This window comes from Pteropus medius, unplaced genomic scaffold, assembly GCF_902729225.1.
Source record: "Pteropus medius unplaced genomic scaffold, Ma_sr-lr_union100, whole genome shotgun sequence".
NCBI lineage: Eukaryota > Metazoa > Chordata > Mammalia > Chiroptera > Pteropodidae > Pteropus > Pteropus medius.
This window is the reverse complement of record NW_024352787.1, coordinates 22436187-22460335: the sequence shown is the minus strand read 5'-3', so window position 1 is coordinate 22460335 and position 24149 is coordinate 22436187. Positions and strand designations below refer to the sequence as shown.

General features: G+C 38.7%; 1 protein-coding gene across 1 annotated transcript in view; it reads right to left on the bottom strand.

Annotated features, from left to right (window-relative positions):
- CALN1 (calneuron 1) overlaps positions 1 to 24149 on the bottom strand; it is a 409688-nt gene that overhangs the window by 177592 nt on the left and 207947 nt on the right. The window lies entirely within an intron of this gene.

The following is a 24149-nucleotide window of genomic DNA, read 5'->3' as shown; positions in this document are numbered from 1 at the left end:
CTTTGTTGCTGACATATAAATTTAGTCATCAAGTTTTATTGAATTCACCTCTGTGGCTACTCTATTTTCCTTGTTAAAGACTATGGTGGGAAAATGATTTCAAGAATCCACGTTCCTAGTTATAATTATGATGTTGCTAGTAGAATGACTTTCTATCCTCACATTCTCTCCTCTACACTATCTTCCAGACAGTTCTGAGTTTACTTCCCCCTTTATAAAGTATCATGCTTTATAAATCCATGGCATTTCTGAAAATAAACAAACCACTCCTAGGATAGCCTCCAAGTCCCACTATCCCTTTTGCCACCTTTTGCTCACCACCTTTGTACAAAATGCCATGTTCTTCCAGAGCTCCTAGACTCTGTACATCCAGGATACCTTCTTCACTTGTCTACCCAGTGAATGCTGTCTCTTTCTCTAAGATGGAGCTTAAATATCATATTCTCTTTCCTTTTTCTCTCTGACCCTCCCTCATCTCACTAGACAGAGTGGCCAAACTTCTGCCTCTCCCACTAACTTAACGTACATCCATTATAGAACTTATCACCCTGTATCTCAGTCATTCATTTGCATGCTATCTCCCACCTGGACTGTGAGCTCTGCAATGTCAGGAACCTACTCTGAAAACTTCTTTGTATATTCAACGCCATGGGGGGCACTCAGTATGTACTTATACAATGATGAATGCTATCTCTTGCTTGTTGTTTCTTTGCTCAGTTCAACATACATTGGGTCTTTCATGCTAGAGCTAACACTGATCAAAAGTGGACTTGAGCTAACTCAGACAAAAGCAGACCTTCAAGGTATTGCCCAAGGCTCAATAACTTATCAGTGTGGCATTCTGCACCCTTAGGACTGCTCAAGAGGGTGTCTCCACCAAGAGCTCACCACATCTGGGCCACAGCAGTGAGGATGGTGCAGGTGTCTGCACAGAAGTTTGCCAAAGTATAGAAACATCGATCCACTTCCAGAGTGCAATTGCCTTTAAAGAGGCCTCATTCAAAATCTATTTCAAAAAGCCAAGCAGATGACATCATCAAGTAGTCAATAATTCAGATAAAACTTTCTAGAAGATAAGAAAGGCATGAAAAGTCAATGAGAAAGGAAAGATTTAGCCACCAAATGGGGTGGGACAGTCAGTGGATCACTGAAAGGAAATTCATTTATATCTCACCATTCAACAAGATAAAGGGATCTAAAATTTCACCCTCACTGGTCACCATAACAAAGTTAACTCAAGCAACAATGAGTTACTATCTTGCCTTTCAAACTAGCAAATATTTCTAAAAAGAATAACACTTAGTGCTGGCAGAGGTCCAGAGAAGAGGTAGGCTCTTTTCTGCATTCCTAGTATATTCATCTGGATATTGATTGGCAGTATTTTAGATGTTGTAACATGCTGGTTCTTTTTGACATGATTACCTTACTTTTTTAAGAAAAATACAAAGCAAGGAGATTATCGTAAATGCAGAACAAGATGTTTGCCTAAAGATAGTCATCTGGTATTTGTGAAAATGGAGTATTGGGAGCTGCATAAAGAAAATAGTCCTGTTTTCCTAGAATTCACACTAAGCTGGCTCCATGTAGCTCTAAGTCTCAGACTGACACTCTTGTTATGTACACACACTAACCCTCTGTGTGCATTACATGCCATTGAGTTGGCTCTGACTCCTGGCAACCCTACGAATGTGTGATGTCCATAGTGACTGTCCTTGACAGCCCTGCTCAACTCCTGTAGACTCACGTCCATGGCTTCTTTTATGATGTCAATTCATCTCATATTTGGTTTTCCTCTATTCCTGCTTGCCCCAAATCACTCTTGCTAGTTATAGCTGGGGCTGGAGGGCCAAAAAGTCTCAGACTAAAATATTCATTCTCAATAGAGACAGTATCACCATCAATGAAGTAAAAAGTGATTCTTAGAGGACAAAAATAATCTTAGATATTATAATGGCCATAGGAGGACCACAATACACAAACAAATATATGGTATATTCGTGCTATTGAAATTTCATGGAGGTAGGGTAGCTAGGGATATAAACATCTTAAAAGGCTCCTGGTGGTGAAGTTGGCTATTAAAAAAAGAAGAAAGTCGAGAAACACTGGACAAGAAGATGTCCCAAGTACTATGGTTGTCCTTCCTCAGGCCTTCCCTCTGGAATGTTGGTCTATTAGCAATGGGCATTATCCCTACTCTCTGTCACCTATGGAAAGGTCTAATAGTTCATAAGGGCTTAGCAGTTCAAGGGCATAAACAGTTTTTTATAAAGACCTCATGAGACCTTAACTAAAATAAGTCCACCAGGCTGGGTCACTCAAGCTCCTGACCATGGTTTGGTGGTCTCTCAATTGGAAGCCTAAAAGGGGAGTAGTCTACAGGATGTGGCAAAACACCTGCTTCTCTGTGCCAGAAAAATTGGGCTGTTTTGAATAGTTCACCTGCCTGGTAGGAGGAAAGAGACCACCCACCTTTCCAAAACTTCCCCCCAGGGTGATAGGAGTATAGTAGCATGGAATTGGTGCATTTCAAAGGTCCACATGAAACTTTGGTCAAAATTATCAATACATGCTCACAGATGGTGCCTTGGCTGAGAACACCAACCCTAAAGCTGACAAACAGAAACAATACTTTAGAACTATATGAAGGGAGCAACTTGTTCACAGCTCAAATCCTTCGCTAGAGGGAAAGCTTAGGGGACAGTGCTCAGGACACTATACGCAGTGCCAACTGCAATGCAGGAGTACAGGGGGCTTGGCAGAGACTTTCTGCTACTTGGAGGAGACTTTCTAATTCATGGGAAGATTTGCCTCTAGCTATTTAGCAGAGGACATTTGGAACATCAAATTTGTTAGTAGTCAAATTATGACCCTCCCCTCCCTTTCCAAATATCATTGAGCAAAGGGAGATTCCTGCAGACCTACTATGGGAGAAATAATCATGGTGGGGTCTCCTCATCTCTATTTCTCAGCTCTGGCTCTCACGTGTATACATAGCACATTTTCTGCAGACCTTCCATAAATGAAGACTCTTCCTGCCACTACATAACTCGTATACTCATCTGGGTATTGTCTTACAGTCAGTAAGTGTCTGATAAATGTCGGTTACAGCAGTACAAGGTTCTATTCAGATTAGTCTGAGGAAAAGCTCTCTTCAGCAGATCCTATTTTAGCAGACAAACAGAACTGAGAATACCCTACAAGCTATCAATGCTAGTCCCAGAAGACTACCCCCACATCCCCACCCCTCACTCCGTCCATCTCAGGAGAACTGAGACAATTAGAATCTCTGAAAGTTTTTCACTAAGTCCCTTATACAAAAACTATTCCCAGGCTGAAACAAGGTCTGGAAAGTCTGATGATCATCAAGATATCTAACATTTATTGAGAACTCATAAAGTGTTAGGCACTGTTCAAAGAACTTTCCATACACTAGTTCATTTAAGTCTTCCAGCAGCCCATTTTACAGATGAGAAAACCGAGGCACAGAAAAGTTCAGTAGCTTGCAGAAGCTCACGCAGAGAACAGAACTGGGATTCCAAACCAAGCAGTCTGTGTTTTTGCTGCTTCTCGGGAGGCTGGGTCATGGATAGGCTCTGTCTGAAACACTCTTTCCTCTGATCCCAGTGTTCCCTGGCAGGGAAGTGCTATGGCTGCTGGTACCTAGAGGCAAACTGAATTCTAAATTGCTCTCTCTGATATAGCTGTTGTGTCTAAGGTCAACCTCTATAGGCCTGCCTTAATCATTTAAAAGAGTAATAATAAGTAATAAGAAATATTTATTTAACACTTGCTTTATGTCAGACACGGAGCTGAGGGCTTTACATTTATTATCTTGTTTGATTCTACCCCAACACTATGAACAGGTTCTCACCTTCCATTTTACCCATAAGAAAACTTAGGCAAGAAGAGATTAAAAGTAACTAGAACGAGACTACACAGCTAGTATGTGCCAGCACAGGGACTCAGCCTGGAACCCTGACATTGACTTCCACATTGCACCCTACATCCGTCAGCATCAGAACCCCAGCATAAGTCCTAGCATAGGTTCATATCTCTTTTCAAAGTTTGAAAGTAGAACATGTTTTGCTATGTGGGCATTTAAGAAGGAATTTAGTGGGAATTTGGGAGAGAGGGCCTTCAGGGGTCTTAGTGCCAAAGACCATTGCCTGAAAGCCATTTATTTGATCTCCAAGTTTATATTTTACATGTGTAAAATGTGTGTGGGAGGGTCTCAGTAATTCCTCTTGTATAGTCAATTCTCAGTGAACTCAGTTCTTTCACATACAACCATCCAAGCATCTGAAATCTTTTCTACCTAAAAAAATTGAGCTAATGAAAGAGGCCTGTCCAAGCCTGGCAGGATGACTTGCTCCCAAAGACAAGGTTGGGGATCTTCGCAGGCCTGCCACCTTTCCTAAAATGCGGTAGGCTCTGAATGCAAAAATTTCATTTGATCAAATTGTTTTACCAATCTTGAACAAGCAAGCAATCACAGAATGGGAGAATAGAATTCACTCCTACCAGAGATACAGGGAAGAGGCATGAGAACTACACAAACTGACTAAATAGTAAACCAGATTGTATTCAGAGCCTGCTACATTGCTACTAGACACAGAAACCTGGTTGATCAGCCATACAGCTGAACCATGAGGAACAAAGGAAGATTCTTGCTGAGATTACTAACAACTGCTTATCCGTACCTTAATGCTTACTCGTACCATGAAAGGAAAATAAGAAAACAAAGACTTCAAGCTGTACTTTGCACTAAAGATAAACCCGACCATTCATTCTATTTTTTACTCCCTATAATCAGTAATTTTTCACAGAAACTAAAAAACAGATAAAAACCCAATTCCTCAAACACTCAGAGTCTCATTCTCTGACTCTGAGAGGAGACTACACTCAGTCTATGAAGGGTTATTCCTTCTCTAATAAACTTGTCTTTGCCTCTGACTCTGGCTTTCTCTTGAATTCTTTCCTGCCTGAAGCCAAGGCTCCTCTCTCAGTGGGCATAGGGCTTGGGTCCCCACTCAGGGGGAATTGTCTTGTTCTGCATCATTAGGCTTCATTCTCCCTCTGTAAGCCTCCCAATATCATGATCCACTTAGCAGCAAGTGCAGGAAGCTAACCTGCTAAGGACTGTGTCCTGTTGCTTCCCACTGCTATGTAAGTCAAAGTAATGAACTTGAACTGGGGCAGGAAGCTGCGGGAGGGCCAGAATTATACAACATTCATTAAGACCAACCAGCTGAAACTTTCACAAAAAAAGAAAAGATGGGCTCTGAAGGGTAACAAGGACATAGGTTAGGAGAAAAGAAAAGTCTGAGACTCCATTTAAATCAGTTAACTACATTCTAAAAACACACTGGCAAAGGAGCAGGTCAGTGGGCCGTGTACTATAGGGCAACTAGATGAATAAGGCATAGGCTTACCCTCCAGGAGCTTGCAATCTGTTACTAAGGACAGAGTCAGGTGGGTGCTGTGATTGACCTAAAAGCATTGCACTAAGGCAGTATAAAGATGGGAGCGAGAGCACCAGTTATGAAATTCTCAATGGTTTGGCAGTGAGCCTTTACGGGGGAGAAGGTTTCTATCAAGCTGAAAGGGGAGATGAGTAGAGCAGTGGAGGGGGCACAAAAAGAATGGAGGATGTCTGTGAGTAGTGACCTCCCTCACTTCATGATGGATTGAGGGTTCCTGTGGGAAGAGAGGAGGACAAGATAAGCCTCAGCATTGATTACCAAAGATCAGCCCAGTCAAATTCACAAGCTAGATGGGAGGGGCAGAGCTGGCCCAGGAAGTGGTGTTGGGTTAAACAATAGGAGAGGAAGGGCCAGGTGGAGGAGAGAGAGTGAAGACTGGATCCAGGGAACTGACAAGCCTAGGCAACTGACTGAAGGGCAGGAAGAGGGAAGAGGCAATGGTGACCCTGAGGTTTGAGTCTGGGAGCTAATTAGGAACAAAAGAGAAATTAGGAGGAGCACAGAAATGAGTCTTCTCACTACATATTTGAGAAATGCTGGCTTTAACATGCAGGCAGAATGGGAGGATGAGGGGAGGGACTAAGAGCTAAAAATATGGATCTAAAAGCCTTCAGGACCTAGGGAAAGATCTCTAAGATCTTCAAGATGGATTCTCAGGTAAACAAAAGCAAGGCACATAGCTGTACTATAGTATGTTACACAATTTAGTTTAAAGAGGGAATCAGGCCAAAGACTTGAAAACTCATATTTGAAAAGATACTTGCACACCAATGTTTATAGCAGCATTATTCACGGTGGCCAGGACATGGAGGCAACCAAACTGTCTTATGATAGAGGACTGGATAAAGAAGCTGTGGTACATATGTACAATGGAATATTACTCAGCTATAAGAAGAGATGAAATACTACCATTTGTGACGACGTGGATGGACCTTGAGATAATCATGCTAAGCGAAATAAGCCAGACAGAAAAAGTTGAAAATCACATGATATCGCTTATATGTGGAATATAAACCTAAAAGCAACAAATGAAGAGGACAAACAAACAGAAACTCATGAACAGGGACTATAGACTAGTGGTTACCAGAAGGTGGGGACGAGGGGGGCAGGGGGATGTAGATGGGGTAAAAGGGGTCAAATATGTGGTGACAGAACCAAATCTAACTATGAGAGGTGAACACACAATGTAAATACATATATGTCTTACTGTTAAAATGTACAGCTGAAACTTATCAGATTTCGTTAACTAATGTCACCATAAAAATTAATTAATCAAAAAATAAAATATAAAAAGATGAGCAAAAAATAAATAAATAAAGAGGGTGTCAGGGAGACTATATAAACCTATTTTCTTGAATAAATATATTCATAAAAATATTTGAAAGTATACCCCAACAAAAAAACCCCTAATGATAGTAAATGGTTTATTCATGGGTAAATTTGGGCAGGTAGGGTACAGAAATGAGTCTTCTCACTATATATACTTTTTGATTTTTGAACCATGTCATGTATTACCTGTTCAAAAATAGATGATTTAATTTTTAAAATTAATTTAAAATTTAAAATTATTTTAATTAACAATTAACATTTAATTATTTTAATTTAATTTTAAAAATAAATTCAGTCTTTTGTATCCCTCTGGATGAACTCATCAAGAGCAGTGGGAGAGGGAGGGAAAGGAGGACAAAGGAAGGCCTTGGGAGTGCCTGTGTTGCTGGTTTCCTGTATGCTCTACGCTCCACAGGGTGCAAGCAGAAACAACTTTCTCACAACTCCCTGTTCAAGCTCCTCTGTCTTAAGCAATCTCCCAGCTCTGAGTGAAGCACTGGGCTGATCCTGTAGCTTTGCTATTGACTCTGAAGGAGTCAAAATTCAGTTCAGGCTACTGAGCACATAATTTGAGACCTCCTTTAGGTGGAAATGTCTTCCCTCCTTTGACTTGGACTTGACCCAGGCTAGTGACCTGGAATGGTGAAGAGGAATAGGTCAGTTTCTTCATGCTTTCCTATGTCCACTTCCTCCCCCATTCTCCAGCTCTAGTTTCTGGTCTTACTTGGGTTGGGACAGGCTTCGAAGGATGCTACAGATTCAGCAAGTGGGCTATGCCTTCACCCACCCCCTCAACCCCATTGGCTGCTTATTACCCCCCCATCCCAGACCTCATAATGTCTCCCTCCATTGGGATGTCATCAACTCTCTAGGTGATCCCAAACCCCAAACCGGCTCCTCTTTTGCCCTATTTATCACTGAAAGATAGCCCATTCCAAGGCAGCCCTGGCTTTCTCTACTTGGCTACCCAGAGCAGACAGCAGCTCCAGTTCCAGCTCTAGCGCAGGCCTTTAGATGTTTTGCATGTGGTACAATCATCAGCCTCTACATACTTTAAACTCCAGCAAACACAGGTCAGTCTTTACTACGGCTCTTTGGAAATATCTTTAGCTCGAAATGAACGAGAAACACACCCTCCTCACTGCAAGGAGGTTAGAGAAAGCTTAAAACCCACTACCAGCCCCCTCTAATGAAATTCTTTTGCCTAATGCTTCAACTTTAACCTCTTATAAAGTGTTAGGGACTGAACCACGTCTCCCTCTCCCCCAAATTCATAGATTTAAGCCAAAACCCAAAATATGACTGTATTGGGAGACAGAGCCTTTAAGGAAGTAATTAAGGTTAAAGTAGGTAATAAGATAGAGCCTTAATCTGATAGGAGGTGGAGGCATAGCCCACTCGGTGAACCTGTAGTATCCTTCTAAGCCTATGCCAACCCAGGTGTGACCAGAAACCAGAGCTGGAGAATGGGGAAGGAAGTGGACATAGGAAAGCATGAAGAAACTGATCTATTCCTCTTCCCCATTCCAGGTTACTGGCCTGGGTCCAGTCCAAGTCGAAGGAAGGAAGACGTTTCCACCTAAAGGAGGTCTTGAGTTATGTGCTCAGTAGCCTGAACTGGATTTTTGATTCCTTATAAGAAGAGATATCAGGAGTGCATGCACAGAGAAAGGCCATGTGAGGACGTGGAGAAAGCGGCATCTTCAGGCCAGGAAGAGGGCTCCCACTGGAAACCTTGATCTTGGACTTCCAGCCCCTAGAACTGAGAGAAATAAATTTCTGTTGTTTAAGGCACTCAGTCTGTGATATTTTGTTATGGCAGCCCAAGCTGTCTAACACATAAAGTAGGGAAGAACAATGGGCTCTTGGGAAACTTAGCACTTATTGTATTGTATCGTTTCTGTGCTTTTGGGCCTAAAATTGAGACATTAGAGTGCCATTTCGATATCCTGTTACACTCTGTGTAAGAGGCAGGAAGGGAAGGGCCTGGGAATGAACAGTCTGAGAGGAGAACAAAGAAAGAGAGAGGGGTATCCTGAACATCAAGACAGACCTTCTATAAGGGGAAGATATTACAAAGGGCTAAGTAGAATGGTGGCTGAGAAAAAAAACATCATATAGCTGATTACTGGACCTGGGGTTGGTAGTGGCCAATATTATGCCCTTGCTCTAACAGCAGCTCCTGAAGTTTTACACAGAAGAGGCTCAGAAGCAGCAGCTTTGTTAGAAGCAGACTGCAGTTTTTCAGGTGGGATATGTATTGGAGAAATCTCAAGACCTATTCCCAAGTTCCTTGGCTCACTAAGAGGACTCTCAGGACAGCATTATTTCTACTCATGGCTATAATTTATTACTGCAAAAGAATATAGAGCAAAATCACCAAAGAGGAAAGACACATGGGGCAGTCTAGAGGAAACCAGGCACAGGTTTCTGGAATCCTCTCCCAGTGGAGTCAACAGCACATGCTTAATTCTCCCAGCAACAAGTAGTGGCAACACATGTGAAATCCCATCTACCAGGAAAGCTCCTTAGAGTCTCATTGTCCAAGGTGTTTATTGGGAGCTAGTCATGTAGGCAGTCTGTGAAATTCAAGACATCCAGAAGGAAAGCATGTGCAGAGCGTACACCATACTTTTTGTGCGAACAGTTTAGGTGGAGTGAGCTACTCTTATCAGTCCTAGGAATGATGAAAACCCTTCAAATTCTAATTTCCCAGATGCCAGCCAAGGACTAACTTTGCAAACAGGCCTTTCTAAGGATAGCCTCCTGTGTTAACTCTTTTCCACACACATCTCCACCCTCATTCTAAGTTCTTGAGCTATTGAGCCAAGACCACAGAAACTTACCAAAATCAACATTTCAACCTAGAACAAAAACACATGTATGGCTTCTTATGGTTCAGAGTCCCTAATATAGGTCTTTCAGATAATGGTGACACAGGTAGGGTCTTTCTATATCTGAGATGCTTAACTCTGTGCAGCACCACAGCTTGGCCATTATTCTGAAAGAACTAGCAGAGTCTCTTCCTCCTCTATTTCTGTTCTTGGAATTTTACATCCATCAAGCTCTCTTAGTTCCCAAATGCCCCATCCTCACCTTGTCACTAAAAGCAAAACTGAGGCCCAGCCAACTCAGAGCAGTGCACCTGCCTTAAGCAAACCAGTATTCTGGGAAGCCAATTTTCCTTGACAGCAAAACACCAAGCACAAAGTTTTCACATATACGATGTAATACAAAACAACAGAAATAGAAAAGATGCTTTTATTTACACTTTACCTTTGAATGAGAGCTAACAATTGACCAAAGCAGAATAAGAAATCCAGAAGGTAGTCGGGGTGAAGGTGGGACTGGTGGAGACTTGTGGCACCTCCTAGTGTTGCCACTGCCCTCTCTGCATCTCTCCTCCAAAAAAGAGAAGAGGTAATCCAATAAATTTGGCTCTCAGGATGTATTCAAAGTTCACTTTCTCAGCTGAAGCCCATATCATGGTGGCGTTCCTTATCTATGCAATAGGTTCATCTAGTCCTGGTCTCATAAGAGTAAGCCCAGCTATCCTATCTCCTCGCTTATTTTCTGCATGGGGATATGGGCCCTGAGCAAGGCTGAATATAAAGGGGCACTTTACTTCTCATTCTGCCTGCTCTTATGTACATATCTCTCTCAGGAAGCCATATGGAAGAGAAATTGTCAAGACAATACACACCAGTCATCTTACCAGCATCAAACTCACCTTCTACTCCAACAGTTGCAAGGTCATTTATAACCACCAGAGAATAGTTTTGGCTTATAAGTTCTAGTCTAAAATACATTAAAGAGTAAATAAATTTTGAGAAAATGGATACAATGACTGCAGAATAATCTTGAGTTCAGGATTAAGAAGAATGAAGAAGAATTTCTAGTGTGTCCTCACTCAACCTCCTGTTAAAGAATCTATGAAACCATAAAAAGACAAAAACTCATAGGAGTTTTAAAAGCTGAAGAAAGCTATCAATCACTTGGAAAAAAAAATCTGGGAAAATATTTACTAACCGCAGCTCCAGTGAAGCGGATGAAGAAATAAAACTGGTGGTCTCTGTAGGCTGCATTTTCAGAAAGGGAACTGAAATACCTGCCAGGAAGTGGTAGGAAGAAGCATGAGCATCATACATGGTCCTCCCTAAGCTTGGAGACTCAGACTTTGCAAAATCTAGAAACTCTAGCAACCAGTTCCTTAGTGTGTATCCTCGTGTTACTAAAATCTAGCATCTTGTCCCCCTCTCTTGCCATTCTTTTCCTCTCCTTCCTGGTGGCACCCATTCAACCTCCATTTGTAGACATGGCCCAAGCATATCGCACGGGCAGAAGTTCTAGCATCAGCCAGTGTGGGAGCTGCAGACTCCAGTCTCTTCTGTGGAGATGGTAGGGACACAGAGTACAATAAGTTTTGGTGGTTGCCATCATTATTTTTATATAGTGCATCTTGATCATGATTCTTAGCCATAAATTCTCCTCGGATTTAGAGAATTGGTGAGTGAAAGCAGGAAAACAATCAAACTCTGACCAGCATTCTTTTAAATAATACTAGATACCAGAATTGCACTAGGTACTGCACATTTCAACCGCATGACTAGAATATTCTGAAACCCAATTGGGAAGAGAAGGTGGTCAGCAACACCTACACAGGCTGATAGTTGGCCAATGCTGATACCCGATTCTCCATATGAAGAATTGAATGCTAAGGAAAAATAAATAGGGATTAACCCAAAAAAGAAGAGAAACATTATCCTGAATAATCAAAGAAAAAGTTTACTTCTGAAAATCATTCACTACTAGAAAGAGAAAAAACTTACAGAACACCTGCACTGTATTCTGATTATGACAGATGAAAACAGCCCTCTACAAACAAAAGTTTGTATAGACATCTGAGGATAAGGTAAGAAGAAAAGAATCTGAAACATGAATGAAAAGAAGAGAGACCTGGCTTCAGTGAAGAGAAAATGCAAGGACACTAACAGTACACTAGCAAAGTCAAGGTCTACTTGTGGTCCATTGAGAGATAACTGCAACTTCTAACTCAAGTCAAAAAATATTTACCCAAACTCACTGTGTTAAACCCTGGGGATGCTTCAGTGAACATGGAAGACATAAGCACCATCCTCCTGGAAAGCAGTGTTCAGTCAAAAAGAGAAACTAACAAGGAATCACAAGTGTGTGTGTCTTCTATAAAACAGAAAGTACAGCAGAAGCAAAAAGCAGGAAAGTTTGATATCATCTATGACAGTGGTCTCCAAAGTAGGAGCAAGTCAAGGATGCTCAAGAACATTCACTGTGGTGCCATAAAAAATATTACAAGTTCCATCAAATCTATTTGTATTCTTCATTTTAATTTCTTTTTTTTGGGGGGGCGTGTCTTATAAGGTTGAAAACATATTAGTAGAATAGTGCCTAAATATAACATGATAAAGAATATAACAGGGATGGGTGGGGTACCAAAAAGAGAGGTTATTGTGTATTGGAAAAGCTGAGATCTGCATATTATGGATTTTCTACTTTTACACTTCTACTTAGTATACTCTTCTGTCTGTTACTTAAAAGTAATGCATTAATATATTGATTTTATGTAGGCAAGCACAAGTGCTATTTGAAAAATATAATCTCATATTATGAGGGAAAAGCAATTGCAGTTGCAGAAATAAGTAGCAGTAGCAGCAGATACAATCATATGAATAACCTACAGTCCAAACTTATTCTAAATAAAGACAGAGGGAAATAAGAGAGAAATAAAATAGTGGGAAAGATGCTAACAGACATGAAAGACAGAAATTGGACACAAATTTCACAAGGAAGAAAAACAGAAATATCCAAGAATACTCAAAGGTACAATCACAAGACATTTTCCTGAGCTGAGAGAGATGACTTTAATGTACTATTAGTCAATAATTGATCAAGTAGGCAACAATGAATCATACTTGGATTTATTGTGACAAACTGCAGGCCAGGCACAGTGCTAAGATATTTTACTTAAGGGTCCTCATTTGATTCTCACAGCAAATGAAAGGTAGAGATCGATGTCCCCATTTTACTAAGGCATAGAGGAGACTCAGATACTAAGTCACCTCTACAAGATTATGCCATTAATTGTAACAAACCCCAGATTTGAACCCTGATTGATTCTGACTCCATAATATTTTCTCTTTCCATTAGGCCATTATGCTAATGTGATTTATAATAAGAAATATGTATTTGGTCTTCATCCAGTTCTTGACATAGAGCTCCTAAAACCCTTGGAATTTCCTTAGTGATGAGAGCAGTGAAGGTGTCTTCTATTATGTTAATGAGGTGACTTTTAGAATACACCTAAGGATCCTGTCCATTTGCTAGAGGAGCCAACCCTGTGATTAGAGGGTCAGAACTTTCAGTCCCATCCCCCTGATCTCTAGGAAGGGAAGAGGAAGAGAGGCTGGAGGTTGGATCAATCACCAATGGTCAATAATTTAATCAATAATGCCTTTGTAATGAAGCCTCCATAAAAACCCAAAGGACAAGACTCAGAACACTTCTGGATTGGTGAACATGGAGATTAGGGGAGAGTGGCAGGCCCAGAGAGCAGGCAAACTTCATGCCCTTCCCCATTCCTTATCCTTATCCTAGATGCATCTCTTGCATCTAGCTGTTCCTGAGTTAAATTCTTTTTATAAGAAATTGGTATTCTGAGTTCTGTGAAATGGTTTTCTGAGTAAAATGGTTTTCTGAGTTCTGTGAACTGCTCTAGCAAATTAATCAAACCCAAGGTGAGGGTCATGGGAACCACCAATATATAGCCAACCAGTCAGAAGTCCGGGTGACAGACAATCTGAACTTGAAACTGGCATCTGCAGTAGGGGCAGCCTTATGGGACTGAGTCCTTAACCTGTGGGATCTGATGCTATCTCCAAGTAGATAGTGCCAGAATTGAGTTGAATTGTAGGACACCAGCTGGTGTTGGAGAATTGCTTGGTGTGAGAGAAAAGAACCACACACTGTAATTGGTACTAGAATTGGAACCATGTTGTATTCCAAGATGATAATTTAAGCAATATAATTGCAACGACTAAAATTATCAGCCATATATTGAATGTTGTGGTAAAGACTATACATCTCAAAATATTCATGCAACATTTATAAATATAGGTTTATATTCCAAAGTTACAGAGAGAACATCAATGAATTCTCCAGAGCTGAAATTAGCAGGCCACATTCTCCTACTGATATCCAAAGAAACTAAACTTAATAGTAAACACTTAAGAAATAATCTCTAAACCTCTCCATAACTGCAAAACACTCTCCTGATCAATGAAGAACAAGCTTGAAATAATTTTTTAATGACATTAAGAATATTACATATCTCAAATATGTAGGTATTAATCAAAGCTGTCTTCAGAGGTAAATTCAAAACATTAAAATAATCTCATTATTTTTAAAAATTGGGGGGAAGGAAAGAAAATATTTACAGAAAAACTGAAAAAAGACATTATCGGGGTGCTGCTATAATAAAATTGGGATAAGAGTAGAATTAATTTATTGGGACATATACAAACAGTATGGTAACCATTGTATTAAAAAGAAAAGAGTGAAACTTTTTGTAAAAACTATTTAATATATAAATTACTTGTATATAGGATCTAGAAAGACTCAAAATTTCAACTGAGAAAAGGTGTAACAACAAATATAGAATACAAATTATGAAATACTTTGTATAACTAAAAGCTAATACTTTTTTAAATTTTGTAAAACTAGTGGTTTTAGTGAAAAACAACAATACTGAAGAAAAGTTAGAAAAGTAATGAATATTTAGGTTGAAAAGTATTTTTTTAAATATCTAAAAAGTTTTTCAAATAAAAAAGGTCATTCTAAGTTTTCATGTTTTTAAGAAATAGAAACTTTTCACATTATATAACTGTTCCAGGATGATAAAAAAGAGGAAAAGTCAATATAACTCTGATACCAAAATATGCAAAAGGAAAACAACTATTGAACCTCACTTACAGCTACATGCCAAAATCCTAAAGCCTGAACTGGAAAATCTCAATTAACATAAACTAAAAGCATAGCCTACCATAGCCAAGTACAGATTATTTCAGGACTTGAGTACAATTTAATATTAGGAAAATCAATTAATATGGCAAAAAAATAATTTGATACAATTTAAAAAGTGGTGATTTCTATGGATATTGCAAAGAAGCTGAGTAAAATATTCCTTCACAACTTTCTTTTATCTGGGAAAAGAATAATACTTCCTTAAGAGACTAAGAGTGATCTATGGCAAGACAACAGCAGATCTTGATATACAAAGAGGAATTCCCATGCAGATAAGCAAGACCCCAGGACTCTTGCTATCATTTTTATTCAATATGTTCTCAATATGCTGGCCAATATTATGATGTAAAATAGAGGTGAGAAATAAGTCCACAGGAATTCAGAAGACAAGATGATCACTATTTCTAAAGCAGAGTTACTGTTTGTCTGGGGGTGGGGGGAGGGGAATGACACAAATGTAATTCTGGGAATTCAAGTAACAGTGGCTTGGTACAGACAAACATTTAAAAATCAATAGTTTTCTTGTGTGGCAGCAATAACCCTCTAGAAAATTTAACAGAAGAGCCAAGGGACTTCTAAACAGGTAGCAGCAGGGTATCCTAAGTTGTACTTCCCCAGCTTTCTGGCAAGTCCCCTCTACAGTGGGAGTGGAGGGAGGCTGAAGAAGGTCTGCACTCTGTGGCTGGCAGAAAGGGGGCCTGCCTCATCTGTTTACATGAGCAGGTTGGGGTGGTTACAGACCCCACTGACTCCCCAGCACCTGGAGAAAATCTGTTCTGTGAGCTGGGGTCTCCCTGCTTCTGGGTTGGGGAAACCTTGGGCAAAGAGGGCTTCCTCCTGTAGCCTCGGAGGTCAGGCACTTGTTCCCTGCTCGACCACAAGATGGAAGGAAACTGTGGGGCTTCCTACTACCTGGAGTTTTGTTCTGCCTTGACTTGGTAGTGGAGTTAGACAGAAAAGCGTAGGCAGACAAAGAAAAGGCGGCTCATTTCCGTAATGTGGTAACAAGAGTGGGGTGAGCAAACTGAGCCTTTAGAGCATTTGGCTCCCACTGAACTGCAACTGGAGGAAGAAGAATCTGACCAGAACTTAGAGGAAAAGGAAAACTGAAAGGAAAGAAATATGAGCTCTCAGAGTAGAATTGGAATATACCGAAGATTCTCAGAAACTAAAAAGCTTGATTTCCAAGTCGCAAATTCACAGACACCCTATGAAATAGTGGATGTAAGTGTGGAGAGCTGAGGCAGCAGCCTGGAGTGGGAGGTAAAGGCTGACAGACTTGGAGCCTAGATCCATGAGACTTGACCTGAGAAAAACAGGAATTCAAAGAATGAGCAAAATTTCAGCTGGGGTAGAAATATTATTCATGGTAGCTAGCTAACGTTCATTGAGCATTTTCTATCTACCGGCATTGTGCTCAGAATTACATGAAATAACTCATTTTATTCTCATAGTACACTAATGAAGTAAGCTTTATCATTATATCACGTCTATATTATCAAGCAGAAACCAGGGGAGGCTATGTCTGATTTGCATTTGTCAAGCCTCGGGCTGGGTAGGGATGGAATATAGGCAGTCTGACTCCAGGGTCCACGATTTTAGCCACAAAGCCAGCAATGATTAACTAGTAATGATTAAACAAATAATAATAATAAAAAAAAATGATCCCTATTTAAAGAGAAAAGTCTCCAACTTAAAGCACAGAGAAGAGACAAAATAACCAGGGATAAACTTGAAAACTGGATTTAGAACCCACATGAAGAAATCTATAGAACATTAGTAATTTATTTAAAAAGCCTTTAAAGAAAATGGCAAGTAACATCATGGTTCTTGATGGAAAGATTATTGTAAAAATGTTAATTCTCCCCAAATTAATTTATATGTTTAATGCAATTCCAATAAAAATCTCTATAGAACATTTTTGAAGCTTTTCCAATGACTCTTGAGGTCATTTGCAAGAATGAGTAGGCAAGAAAAGCTTTAAAAATAATTAAAAACGATAATGTTATATCTAATGATAAAATGTATCATGAAACTAAAATAGTACTGATGTAAGAATGGAGAAACAAATAAAATAAATTTACTTGACAAATGGTACCGGTTAGATAAAGAATTTGGAAAGAAAAATCAATTTTGCTTCTCATTTCACATTTATTCTAAAACACTAAAATATAAATAAGACTATATGGGTAAAAACAAGGAAAAACTTCTCTCACCTTAAATTCAATTTAAAAAAAAACAGAAAAGTAAAGATTCATAGACTTGATAACATACACTGCATTTTATAAATATCAAAAACTAAATTAAATATTTAGCAAAAACTAGGAAAACTATGCAATGAATTTGACAAAGGGATGATACTCTTTAAATACAACAGAATTGATTGAAAGACATAAATGCTAAAGCATGTAAACAGATGATTCACAAAGAAAAATATGATTGTTAAACAAGTAGAAAATGTTTAACTTCAATAGCATGAAAATAAATGCAAATTAAGCAATAATGGTATAGCATTTTCCACATATCAAGTATACAAAAATTTTATTTTTAAGTGAAAAGACAAACTGTGCACAGTTTTCTGGGACTCCTCATTCACACTGATGAGAACAGGCCTTGGCACAGCCTTTGTGGATATTAATTTGCAATGCCATTTAGATAAAAAGTTCCTTTTTAATGTTATTTTCCTTTTTTTCAATAATTCTTTTTCTAGAATCTGTCTTAAGTAATTAATCAGAAATTTAGAAAAATATCTCCATACCATGTTGTTTATTGTAGCATTATTTATAATAGAAAGGAACAAAGAAAATAAATACAAAATTAAAAATCAACCCACTACCCAGAAATAACATTTGAGTTCATCTCAGCAAATAAATAAAATAATTGAGATAATATTCTCCTGTCTTTTCTATTTGACATTCTAATGTGAACATTTCCCATGTTATTAAAAATCTTTAAAACATACTTGGTCATAGAATACCTTAGAAAGAACCATAGTTTTTTCAATCAGTTCCTTAATTTTGAAAGGTCTGCTTGTTTCTGTAAAATCATATAATATGGTTGTAATAAAACAGTAAGTTATTTCTATTTTTTAATGCTTTAAGTGTCCATATGAAATAATTCTTAAGGGGCAATGGTTCTGCTGGACCAAGATACAGTTGAATATTGAGAACTTCCTCTGTGGAACATATACCAAAGCTTTCCAAATTGTACAGAAGTAAAATGTCACTTGGCACCAAACCATCTTATAAAATCACCACCCAGATCATTTCACTCAAAATTATAATTGCATAGAAAGTTGCTCTTTGGGGCCCTTATTGCAATATCACATACAAAAATACCACAGCACATTAAATGTCTACGTATGCTATACATCTCACCTCAATGAGTCCCTGGATGATAAGTTCAATTGTTCTACCTCCAAAATTATTAGCTTGTTTGAATACAAAATAGGAGTAAATACTGTTGGTTGGCTTCTGGGGCTGACGAAGGCTGAAACCACCTGGAATCTTTAGAGACACCCATGGTATCTCCATAATATTGTGTCTACACACTGGGCAGAAGAGCAAAGGTCTAGGACTTTGGAAGATGGTGACTTCTGAAATAGTTGAGAAAAATAACTTCACCAAATTTCCTGTGGGAAAAGAAAATGCCTTTGCCCCATGTAGATCATAAGCACTGGGCACACTGAGAGATGATGCAATATAAAAAGATGGCAATGTGCAAAAGAAGCTCTGACATTCTGGATTAAACAAAGGTCAAACATAAACAACTCCTGGTAAGGTGTGGCTTTAAAACTTGGCTGTCAACAGGGGGCAGTATAATCATTTTGAAATGTTTCCATAGCATTAAAGATTCATAGTTTTTAACTTGTACTAAAACCCAAATATTATGCTTCCTAGATTGTGAACATTCAACTTCATTTATATTTTTAAACTAAAACTTTAGAAGTATATGAAACAGTTCAAAAAATTCTAAGATATATGAGAAAAATGCAAAATTTATTTCTTTCAAATGGTCTCTTTAAAAATCTTTATTGAGGAAAATGAACAAATTGCTCTTAGGAATGTCATCCAATTTATGGTCTTCATAGTCTTTCTACATTTCTTTCTTTCCAAGATCTAGAATTCTTAACCTAGAATTTTAGGTCAAGAGGGATTACTTCCTCCTAACACAAACCCTAACTCTTCCTCAACAATGCTGCTACTGCAGGAATAGTGTATAAGAGCAACATTCAAATGAGAATATTAAGGATGAAGGTTTCTTTAATAACATGTACCAAAGAAAGATGGACAGATTGACCCAAAATCCTGACATTCCTCATAATTACGGAGCTCCCTAAGTATTCTTGCATTGGCAGAAGATTCCTGAAAGGAAAATCAAGAAAATCAGTACTTTAAACTAAACTTAGGGGAAAGTTCACTTTGAAATCATATTATAAGCACAATATTTCAAAAAAAATGAATTATAATATATTTCAGAGTTTAGCTCTCAAGATTGAGAAGGGTTGCCAATCACAGATCCAGATATTCATAGTCTATTGACAGTGAAAGACTCATGACAGCTAATATATCTATTTTGGCTGAGTCCTGTGATAGTATTTTATAGACCCCTGGTTCTCCATAGTTCAGATACACTGACCTCTTTTATGATAGAACATTCAATTAATCACTTAGGCTGAAGAAAACTTTTGTGAAAATTTTCCAAGTGTTTCTGATTACAGGTAGATGAAACGACATTCCACTCTGTCTCTTGTATTGAATGAAGCTATGAAACCTAAACAATGCATGGAGCAGCTATCTGAAAATTCTGAGGTGTAAATAGTAGCAGGAGAATTGTGGAAGAAGACCTGAATTTGAAGTGCCACCAAATCAGCAAAGTGTTTACTATGTTATTTTACTATGGTTTTCCTCTGTTATTCCCAGGCTAGATGCAATGTAGTGTAAAGCCTGGAATGGGCATTGGTGTGGTCAGCGAGAGTTTCGAGAAGCTTTCTAAGTCTGCCAATACTCAAAGCAAGTAGGGGAAATACTTAATGTTGTCTTCATTTTTCCATCCCCTCAATCCCAACCCATGTTAAATTGTAGGCACCTAAAAGCTCTGTGGAAAGGAACCTTCCCCTCTGATCAGAGGAGCCATTCACTCAAGGAGGAAAATAATACTGATGCTTTTGTCTTCTTTCTGTTCTCTTATAGTTTAGACCAATAAACTGGCATAGCCATGGAAAGTGTGCAGTGGAATGAAACAAATAAAACCCCAAATTTCCAGCTGTGGGGAAAAAAAACAACTGGAAAGTATCAGGGAGAGTGAAGAGCTAGGCAAAGCTACCCCATAATATTGTTTATGGAATCCTGAGCTCACCTACAAGCTGCTCATGCATGAGTCTGACGTCAAGCAGCAGGACGTAGACATTGACCTGGGAAACAGGACTGACCATTACTCAGGTCCAAAAATGGCCAGTGGATGGAGCACAAGCAGAACAGCCTGCATAGCACTGTGAAGGTTTTGAAAATTGAAAACTTTGGAACCACAACCCAAAGAAAGCTGGTCAGAATTTGTGGTTTAAAGCCAGCCATTTGCCTCTTAAACAAAAGGACCAACATTCTTCAAAGGATTTATAAGGCCCAGAATCTCATAGCATAACATGCAAAATGTCCAGAGTACAATACAAATTACTCAGCATCAGAAGAATCAGAAAAGTTTCAACTGGCATAAATAGATAGATAGATAAGACACAATTAACTGATGCCAATGACACATGTGTTGAAATTATATGAAAAAAGCTTCAACATAATCATTATAAAAATACTTCAACAATTGAGAGCAAGTGCTCTTAAGAGGAATGGAAAAATAGAAAGTTTCAGCAAGAAAAAGATAATATAAATAAAAACCTAATAAATATTTTAGAACTGAAAAATAAAACCCATCATTAATGACAATAACAAAACACTTCTATAGGAAATAGAAATGATAGAAGAAAGAATAAACTTGAAAATAGAGCAATATAAATTATGGGCCTGTCTCTTCTCCTTTCGTGATTAATGTCCATTCTATCAGAAAACAAAAGGAGATGATAAAGGCTACAGATAAAAAAAATATTTAAAGAAATGACAGAAAACTTCCCAAATTTGTTAATAGAAATAAATCAACAGATTCGAGGAAATCAATGAAACTCGAACAGAATAAAACTAAAGAAATATGCCCAGATGTTAATTGTCAAATTGCCGATGAGACTTCCAGTCAAGGCAGTGAAGTAGATAAATACTGTGCTCACCTCCTCCCACAGCCATATCAAAATACAATAAACTACAAACAACTATCATTGAGAACCCCCTGAAGTCTACCTAAACAGAAGTCCTGCAACTAAAGATACGCAGAAGAAGCCACATCAAAACTGGTTAAAGGGATGGAGATACAGAATGGTTGGTCATATGCCCACACATGGCAATTAAAAATAAAGACAGATATTTCAGCTGAAGAAGTACCCCCAGAAGAGCAAGAGATCCAGGCTCCATACCAGGCTCCCCAGCCCAAGTTTCCAATATCAGGAAGAGAATACCCATAACTTCTGGCTATGAAAACCAGTGGAGACTGTGGCTGAGTGAGATGAAGGGCTTCTGGAATCCCAGGTATTCCTCTTAAAGGGCCCATGCATGGACTTATTCACTGATAGACTCATTTGCTCTGAGCTCTATTGCTGGGGCAGCAGCTCAATAGGCATAAGGGACTTATAGGAAGGAGCTGAATTATCTGGCTTCAAGGTGAGATCTAGAGAGACAGCTTTTTCCCAGACAGAAGTGCTGGCAGAATTCATTGTTCCTTTGTTGAAACTTCCCCGCACCCAGCCTGCACACTCAGGCGCCATACCTGAATCTCCATCAACCTGGCTAACACACTTTGCCCTGTCCTTGTGATTACCTGAGACCCCAGCCCACACAACTTTCAGGCCGATCTAAGCCACTTCTAGTGGATTTTCCATACAGCCTGTCTTGGCTTATGTTGGGGCTTTCTTAAAACCTCTCAAAGGTTCACAAACCCTAAATGAGATGCATCTGGCCTCCACATGCCCCCTATCCCTTTCTAAGCAGCCCCAATCCCAGCACTACCAGCAGCTGGCTTCAGTTCATATCTTAGCCTCTCCCAGGCAGCTTTAAGCACAACACAGTGGCAACCATCTAAAGGTCACTTTGTAGCTGAACTTGGCCTACACCAGAGCCCTTCCCAAGAGGCCCCTGAAGCATCACACCTACTGGCCAGCTTCAGACCACACCAGAGCACTACCCAACCACCTCCACAAATGACACACCTAAAGGGCAGACTTGGGAGGCATCAGAGCCCTGCTAAAGCAAATACTGATAAAGTAAATCCTGTTCTGTAGAATCAGCCCTTGCACAACTGCAGGAAGGTATACAAAACCCACACCAAGGACACACCTGGAACTCTGGTTCAGGTGACTGGGGACACTGAGCCACTGGTCTCAGAGGACACCTACTACATAAGGCCACTCTACCAATGCCAAAAGATGTAGCAGCTCTACCTAATACATAGAAACAAACAAAGGGAGTCAGCCAACTTGAGAAGACAAAGGAACGTGTACCAAATGAAAAACAAAACAAAACTCCAGAAAAAGAACAAAATAGAGATAAGCAATCTACCATATGCAGAGTTCAAAACACTGGTTCTAAGGATGTTCAATAAACTTAAGGGAGGAGTAGATGAACACAGTGATAATTTTAACAAAGAGATAGAAACATAAAAATGGAGAGAAAAAAAAAACGTAAAAAAGAACCAGTCAGAAATAAAGAATACAATAACTGAAATGAAGAAAATATTAGAGGGAATCAACAGCATATTAGATGAAGCAGAGACTCAAATCAGCGATTTGGAAGATAAGGTAGCAGAGAACACCTAATCAGAATAACAACAAGAAAAAAGGATTAAAAAATATGAAAATAGTTTAAAAAGTCTCTGGGATAACATCAAATGTAACAACATTTGCATCATAGGGTGCCAGAAGGAGAAGAGAGAGAGCAAGAAATTGAAAACCTATTTGAAGAAATAAAGACTAAAAACTCCCTGATCTGGCAAAGAAAATAGACATAAAAGGCCATGAAGCACAGAAAGTCCCAAACAAGATAAAAGCAAAGAGGCCCATGCAAAGACACATCATCATTAAAATGCCAAAGGTTAAAGACAAAGAGAAAATCTTAAAAGCAGCAAGAGAAAATAAGTTAGTTACCTACAAAGGAGCTCCCATAAGACTGTCAGCTGATGTCTCAACAGAAACTTTGCAGGCCAGAAGGGATTGGCACAAAATATCCAGATTGATGAAAAGCAAGGACCTACACCCAAGATTACTCTATTCAGCAAGGCTACCATTTAGAATTAAAAGACAGATAAAGTGCTTTTCAGACAAGAAAAAGCTAAAGAAGTTCATCACCAAACCAATATTACAAGAAATGTTAATGGAAATTCTTTAAGAAGAAGAAGGAAAAAGATCAAAAATATGAATTCCAAAATGGCAATAACTACATATCTCTCAATAACTATTTTAATTTAAGTGTATTAAATGCCCCAATCAAAAGACATAGAGTGACTGGATAAGAAAAGAAACCCTTTACACATGCTTACTACAAGAGACTAACTTCAGATAGAAAGACACACATAGACTGAAAGTAAAGGTGTGGAAAAACATATTTCATAAAAATAGAAACAAATAAATTTTAAAAAGCTGGTGTAGCAATACTTATACCAGACAAAATAGCCTTTAAAACAAAGACTATAATAAGAGACAAAGAAGGACTCAGCAATTCCATTTCTGGCTATCTATCTGTAGAAACCCAAAACACTAATTTGAAAAGATATATGCATCTCTATGTTCATTGTAGCATTATTTTAATAGCCAAGATATAAAAACAACCTAAGTGTCCATCGATAGATGAATGGATAAAGAAGATATGGTATACATATGCAATGGAATATTATGCAGCCATTAAAAGTGAAATCTTGCCATCTGCAACAACATGTATGGACTTAGAGGGTATAATAGTAAGTAAAATAAGTCAGACAGAGAAAGACAAATGCTGTATTATTTCACTTATATGTAGAATCTAAAAAATAATATAAATGAACAAACAAAACAGAAATAAACTCATAGAGAACATCTTGATGGTTTCCAGATAGGAAAGAGGTTGGAGGGAATGGGTTTAACAGGGAAAGAGGTTAAAAAGTACAAATTAATAGTTACAAAATAGCCATAGGTATGTAAATTATAGTATAGGGAAT